The 6,877-nt window shown below is 34.6% G+C and overlaps 1 non-coding gene across 1 annotated transcript; it reads right to left on the reverse strand.

The window, feature by feature from the left end:
* Positions 1 to 1,404: 1,404 nt before the first annotated feature.
* Positions 1,405 to 1,511, reverse strand: LOC139895287 (small nucleolar RNA R71). The gene has a single exon (XR_011775745.1). It is a non-coding gene; the product is annotated as a small nucleolar RNA R71 (small nucleolar RNA).
* Positions 1,512 to 6,877: the final 5,366 nt, after the last annotated feature.

Consider the following 6,877-nt stretch of genomic DNA (forward strand, 5'->3'; position numbering starts at 1 on the left):
TATTTTTAGCTCATATTTAATTTTAAACTTAGTTTTTGCTATAGTTATTTTTACTCCTAGATTTTTAGGCTTTGCCGTAGAATTCCTTAAGTGCTTTTTCTTTAGACTAAGATTTAGGTACTTTAGAATTTTGCGACGCCTTTTTAAGTTTTAGTTTCTTTTTAAGTTATTTCCATTTGGGATTTAGTTTTTCCTGTAAGCTTTAATATTTTTAGACCTTTTACTATGTATCAATTATCATTCCAATTAGTAATATCAATTTGCGATTATAATTTTAAGTTAGTTGTAGTAATAAGGTTAGGTTAGTTAAGTATTTTTAAGTTTTTATAAGTTTCTTTTATTTTTCCGTCACCTTTTATTTTTCAACCATTTTTTCTTTTTCGACCTTTTGCGACGAACTCTTTTTCTCTCTTATTTCTCGCCATTCTAGTTTTTAGGACTTAGAATTTTTTTTCTACTTCTTATCTAAATTTCTTAAAATTACGAAAATTTATTTTGAGTGGTTAAATTGATAGACATCAAAATTTTCTGGTTCGTAGTAATAGTTGGATTTGTACGTGGACCGGGTTATTGGAGCCAAACAGTCCTCAATTATATTGAGACCAAACGAATCCTGCCCCTCTGCTGCATCTTTTGGCTATTCGAAACGTGGGCAAAATCAGAAAAGTCTATTGATTGGATAACTTATTATAATTTTTCTTTCCTTTTAAAAACTAATAGGATATTCAGTGAATGCACCGAGCAAGACGTTCACCACCTTTTGTACGTTCACCACCTGTAACTTGATCAAGACATTTAGCAAATATTGTCGCCGTTGATTTTTCTTTAGAATCGTCATCTAGTCGAACAAGAACTCCAACTCAAATTTCCGATAATCCATCTTTTGAACCCGACTTCACAATTAAGAACCCGGAGCATATTCAAGGACAATTCCAAGATCTTGAACCACTAATTATTCCTCCTGAGCCACAAACCATTAAATCAGAATCCTCTAGTGATTCGTATTCAACAAATTCAATTATGGAAGTAACGGAACCTCTAAGTATGGAAGATCGAATGAGAGCCACACGCATGGGCCAAGGTCACGCCATTATTAAGCCAGAAGTTAATGCGCCAGATTATGAAATCAAAGGACAAATTCTACACATGGTAACTAACCAATGCCAATTCAGTGGTGCACCGAATGAAGATCCTAACGAACACCTTCGTACATTTAAAAGAATTTGTACACTATTCAAAATCCGAGAAGTGGAAGATGAGCAGATCTATCTCATGTTGTTTCCTTGGACTTTAAAAGGAGAAGCCAAAGATTGGTTAGAATCGTTACCTGAAGGGGCGATTGACACATGGGATGTCTTAGTTGAAAATTTTCTTCAAAGATTCTTTCCGGCATCTAAAGCCGTGAGACTTCAAGGAGAAATTGTTACGTTCACACAAAAGCCAAATGAAACATTATATGAGGCGTGGACAAGATTCGGAAGGATGTTGAGAGGATGTCCTCAACACGGTTTAGACACTTATCAAATAGTACAAATATTCTACCAAGGTGTCAACGTTGCTACACGAAAAGACATCGACATAACAGCTGGTGGTTCCATTATGAAGAAAACCGCAACTGAAGCTTACAAAATTATTGATAACACAGCCTCCCACTCGCATGAGTGGCACCAAGAAAAAGATATTTTTCGTTCATCTAAAGTGGCTAGAGCCGATTCTAGCCATGACTTTGATTCCGTTTCAGCAAAAATAGATGCTTTCGAAAGACGAATGGAAAAGATGAATAAAGATATTCACGCAATACGAATCAGTTGTGAGCTATGCGGTGGACCACACTTATTGAAAGATTGTCACATTGAACCAACATTGGAACAACGAGAGAATGTTTCCTATATGAACCAAAGGCCTGGAAATAATTATCAAAATAATTATCAACCGCCAAAGCTAAACTTCAATCGAAATCAAAACATTCTTTACAATCCAAAAGGACCCGAAAATAAATGGTATAACCAACAAGGTCCGAATAACCAAACAACTCAAAACAACACTTTCAATCAACAAAGACCTGGCTTATATAAACCACAACAACAAACCGAAGAGAAAAAGTCAAATATGGAAGACGTGGTATTCAAGCTAGTTGAATCTCAAACACAATTTATTGAAACTCAAACCCAAACGAACGAGAGATTTGATCAGTCATTAAGAACTCAACAAGCTTCCATTTTGAATCTAGAAAAACACGTAGGTACTCTTGCTAGCATGATGAGTGAGAGGGAACAAGGAAAGCTACCGAGTAATACTGAAGTAAATCCTCGGAATGAGAATGTTAATATGGTTTCAACGAATTCTGAAAAACCAGCACCAGAAGATGGGAAGGTTTTAGATGAGAGTAACAATGAAGAAGTTACACCACCACCACCCGAGTATGTAAAGCCAGTGGTGGCACCATACAAACCACCCATCCCGTTTCCAAGAAAAGGAGTTGAGTATGAGCAAGTAATAAGTAATAAAGATTGTGATACTTCTGGAAAGAAGAAGAAGAAAAAGAATAAGAAAGTACAAGAAACAAAAGCCGTAGAAGTAAACCCGGTGAAGACAGTTCCACCAAAACCTCCACCTAGGGTAGGTGATCCGGGTGAATTTATTGTTCCCTGTCTACTTAGTGATTGTGTCATGTATGATGCACTAGCAGATTTAGGTGCAAGTGTAAGTGTTATGCCTCTTTCATTATATAAGAGATTAGGAGTAGGTAAGTTAAGTCCAACGGATATGAGTGTTCGACTCTTTGATCAAACCATTAAGCACCCAGTTGGAATTGCTGACAACCTACCCGTTCAAGTAGGCAATTTAACCTTTCTAGTCGAATTTATTGTCATTGACATAGAAGAGGACCCAAACATTCCTCTAATTTTAGGTCGGCCATTCTTAGCGTCCACCAAGGCGTTATTTGATGTAGGAAATGGAAGAATGACACTTAAAAGTGGTGACAAATCGATCACCTTTATGATTTGAAAGTCTAAATCTCCACCAGCCAAAACCGTTGAACCAGTAAAAACAATTGGTAAGAACCATGTGTTTTTACCAACTCCAACGGTAATACTTAGCAATAATGAAACGCCTAAGTGTGGGGAAAATGAAGTAACACCTAATGATGACATGATAACAAAGAACCTCGTTGTTGATACGAAATTAAATGATCCCGTTATTAATAGTTCAATGAAGAAACTTATTAAACGGATTCGCGATGCTAGAACCAAGGGGAACTTTAAGTTATGTAACCGGTTAGTATCCAATCTATCACCTAAAGAAAAGGAGAAACTAGTTGAAATTGTGGAAATTACACAGGAATCCGACCAATGGCTTAAAGAAAAAGACACGGATATGCAAGTTGATTATGGACCAAGAGAAATTAACGATGAAGTTAATCACAATTTTGACACCACGGCTACCTAAGTGTGGGGAGATTCAAATGTTCTAAAAAGAAAATGCTATCTAGAGTTAGTTGTTCTGTTCTCGTGTAGTTCCGAGAATGGAACCCGATTAGTCTTTCCCTAGCAGACCCTAAAGAACTAGTCTTCTCCCCCCATTCTGAATTTTTATTTTTTTAGGTTTTTACAAAATGAAGACTGCCTGTGAACTAAACCATGGTCTAATGCTACACGCTTTGATCACTAAACGTAATAATGACATACTACCGAGTGAAATAGTATCAGTAATCAGAGAAAGAATGGACGGAGTTAGAAAAGAATCCAGATGCGAAGATAATAAGTTACAATTTGGTAAAGGAAAATCAAAATCTGCAGCGAAAAGAAGAGCACGACACCTAGAAAGATGTCACAAATGCGGAAAATGGTCACATGGAGGTAAATGTTCAAATAATCAAACCTATTCAAATACCGAATTTGTTACTTTATGCAGAGACGGACCATTCATATGTTTAGAAGAAAAGACACTGAATGCTCGAGGTTACGCCTATGTAGCCATGGAAAACCAATTAAACCGACTATCTTATGAATGGGATAGATCATATAACTAAGAAATCTATTTCACAGGTATGTCTGTACAGTTTTTATTTTTATTTTTATTTTTAACCTTTTGATAATAAACGCTAATTTGTTCGCTAAAAAGCATTAAATTGGTATTGAATAAAATTAGGTTTGGCGACCGAAATTATTGATATCATTCAAAAATTTATTACATCACTGCGAAATTTAACGTTTATTCTTAAGGTATAAATATCTTTAATCAATCAACCCAAAATATTTCAAAAATTCGTCATGAGTTAAATTAGGTCTTGGAACCGAAATTACTTTACCGAAAAGAGGGGCGCATATTTTTGATAATATTTGATTGATTAAAGTGGGATAAAAAGACAAAAAGATTTTTAATTTTATTTTTACCATGTTTTTAAAATAAATATTTAAATCTTAAATTAATAGTGTAAACTTTGTAAAAACAATATTTTTAAAATTGTAAATATTTGAATTTTTAAATTAAGTCTGGTGTGAATTTTTAATTTTTAAAATATGAATTTTTAATTTTATGCATTTCAAATTTTAAGTTTGGTGTGATTTTTTTATTAATTTTGAATTTTATATTTATGTTGTGTGAATTTAAAAACAAAAATTTACTTTATCTCATTAAGTTAAGAATATGATTTTTAAAATTCGTCGTAAGTTGAAGACTAGGTCTTTGAACCGAAATTGCTTTACCCGAGGGAGGGACGAGAACTTTTATTATCATTATTTTTAATCTTATTGAATTAGAGTATGCCAAAAACATTGAAAAAACTCAAAAATCTTAGCTTTTAAAACAATCGCTACAAAAAGACAAATTTTAAAATTTTGTCGAAGGACGGACTAGGACATCGATCCGAAACGACCTCGTCCTAAATAACAAGGGAAACAAAATTTTAAAATTAAGTACTTAATTGTTTCAAAAGTTAATGATTATAAAAAAAAAAAAAAAAAAAAAAAAATATCAAACTCCGCGAGTCGCGGAGTTTGGAGCTTAAATCTCCGCGAGTCGCGGAGAGACTAAAAACCGGAAAAAAAATATAACTGCAGAACAGATCAGTCCCCAACCCAAAACAACAAAAACACAGCGAATTCTGCACCCGAAAAAACCCGAAAAACACCCCCAAAAATCCCAATTTTTAACCGTTAATCACCAAATTTTTTGCTAAAATCATGTTGAGAAGGATGCTATCTAAGAATTACTCAAGAAAAACGGTAAATTTCTACACCTAAACACCATTTAATTCGAAATTTGATGTTCTTGAGTTATTTTTTCCCCAATTTGATTTTAATGCTTTTTAGTGTAATTAGACTTAAATTGTTTATGTATTATGCTTGTATAACCTAGATTGATGCTGTTTAACATGATTAGAAGCCTTAAACTTCAAATTTTGAGTAATCTAGGGTTTGTGTTCTTGAGCAAATTTGGGGCTTTTTGATATAAACAGGTTATGGCCGATTTTTGTCATGAATTGTTGCTAAATTGAGTAGTGTAACATGTCTAGGTAGTTAAATAATCCAAACTTTGAGCCTAAACATGATTTTGAGAATTAAAGTGGACTTTTTCAAGTCTAAAATTCATGAACTTGATTTTTGAAAGATAATGCCATTTGAGACTTGTTTATTTGCTAGTAATGATTATTTTGACATGTTATTTGAGTTGAATGCTTATGAACTTGGCGAAAATTTTTGTATATGCTTATTTGAAAAAGTGTAGATTTGATGAAAATATGAAAATGAGCTTAAGTTTGATATAGATTGATAATGTCATTGTAATTGATGATTTTGCTGACACTAATGCATATTTGGATGCACAAAATTTGTGTTTGATGTGTTTTGCAGAATGAAAGGGGTGACTCTTCATCCCAAGCCCGCAATGCTCCTGCTGAGAATTTGGAACAACAGGAGGTGGATAACTACTACAAGCAGGATGTACCTCATCCAGTCATGACCTTTTCCGATATGCACTTGGAAGAGTTGCACCCGAACCTGAGATTTGACAGACTTTGGATAGATTATCCAAAATATCAACAGGGTTTGCATACTCTTCATTCCAAGGTTGTTGAGGTACCGAGGGTCATAGAATGGGGACCCTTAGAAGCTGTAGAATTGGCCGGGCCAATTAGGGAATTACTTGTACAGAGGTATGGTAATTCTTCTTTTAATGACTGGGTATGTTTATTCACCATACGTAGACCTGTATATAAAGTATGGTGTGAAGAATTGTTATGTAGTATAGAGTTGAATGATCGGGTAGCTAGTTTAACCGATCGTTCTTTTATTAGATTTTTGTTAGGCGGTTCGATGCGCCACATGTCTTTACTGGACATGGCTCAGGCTTTACGTATATATACGCCTGAGGAGTTAGCGTCTGCCGATTGTAGAGGATTGATACTAAACGGTAGAAAGATAGATTAGAATTTTGATACACACGGTGTGTGGAGTCAAATGACAAGCCATCACCGTTTCAAAGGGGGAAATTACTCTTATTTGGATATAGATAGAGCCGAATTAAGAGTGATACATAGATTTTTAGCTAATTCGATTACACAAAGGGGTAAGAACAAAGAAAAAGTAAATGAACAGGATTTGTTTTACCATATGTGTATTCGAGACCCACAAAGCGCTGTAAGTATACCATATTGTGTGGGTTATTATTTATCAGCTATGGTTCGGGGGATGCGACCACATAGCATAATAGGAGGTGGTATTTTTATTACTTTGATTGGTGAATATCTCGGTGTGGATATAAGTCGGGGGGGATTATTAGTAGAAGAACCAGAACCCCGCGATACTATAGGTTTAAATGTATACCATGGTGCGAAAGTTTTGAATAGGCGAAATAACGTCGCAGTACGATACCA

The sequence above is a fragment of the Rutidosis leptorrhynchoides genome, chromosome 2 (genome assembly GCF_046630445.1).
Source record: "Rutidosis leptorrhynchoides isolate AG116_Rl617_1_P2 chromosome 2, CSIRO_AGI_Rlap_v1, whole genome shotgun sequence".
NCBI lineage: Eukaryota > Viridiplantae > Streptophyta > Magnoliopsida > Asterales > Asteraceae > Rutidosis > Rutidosis leptorrhynchoides.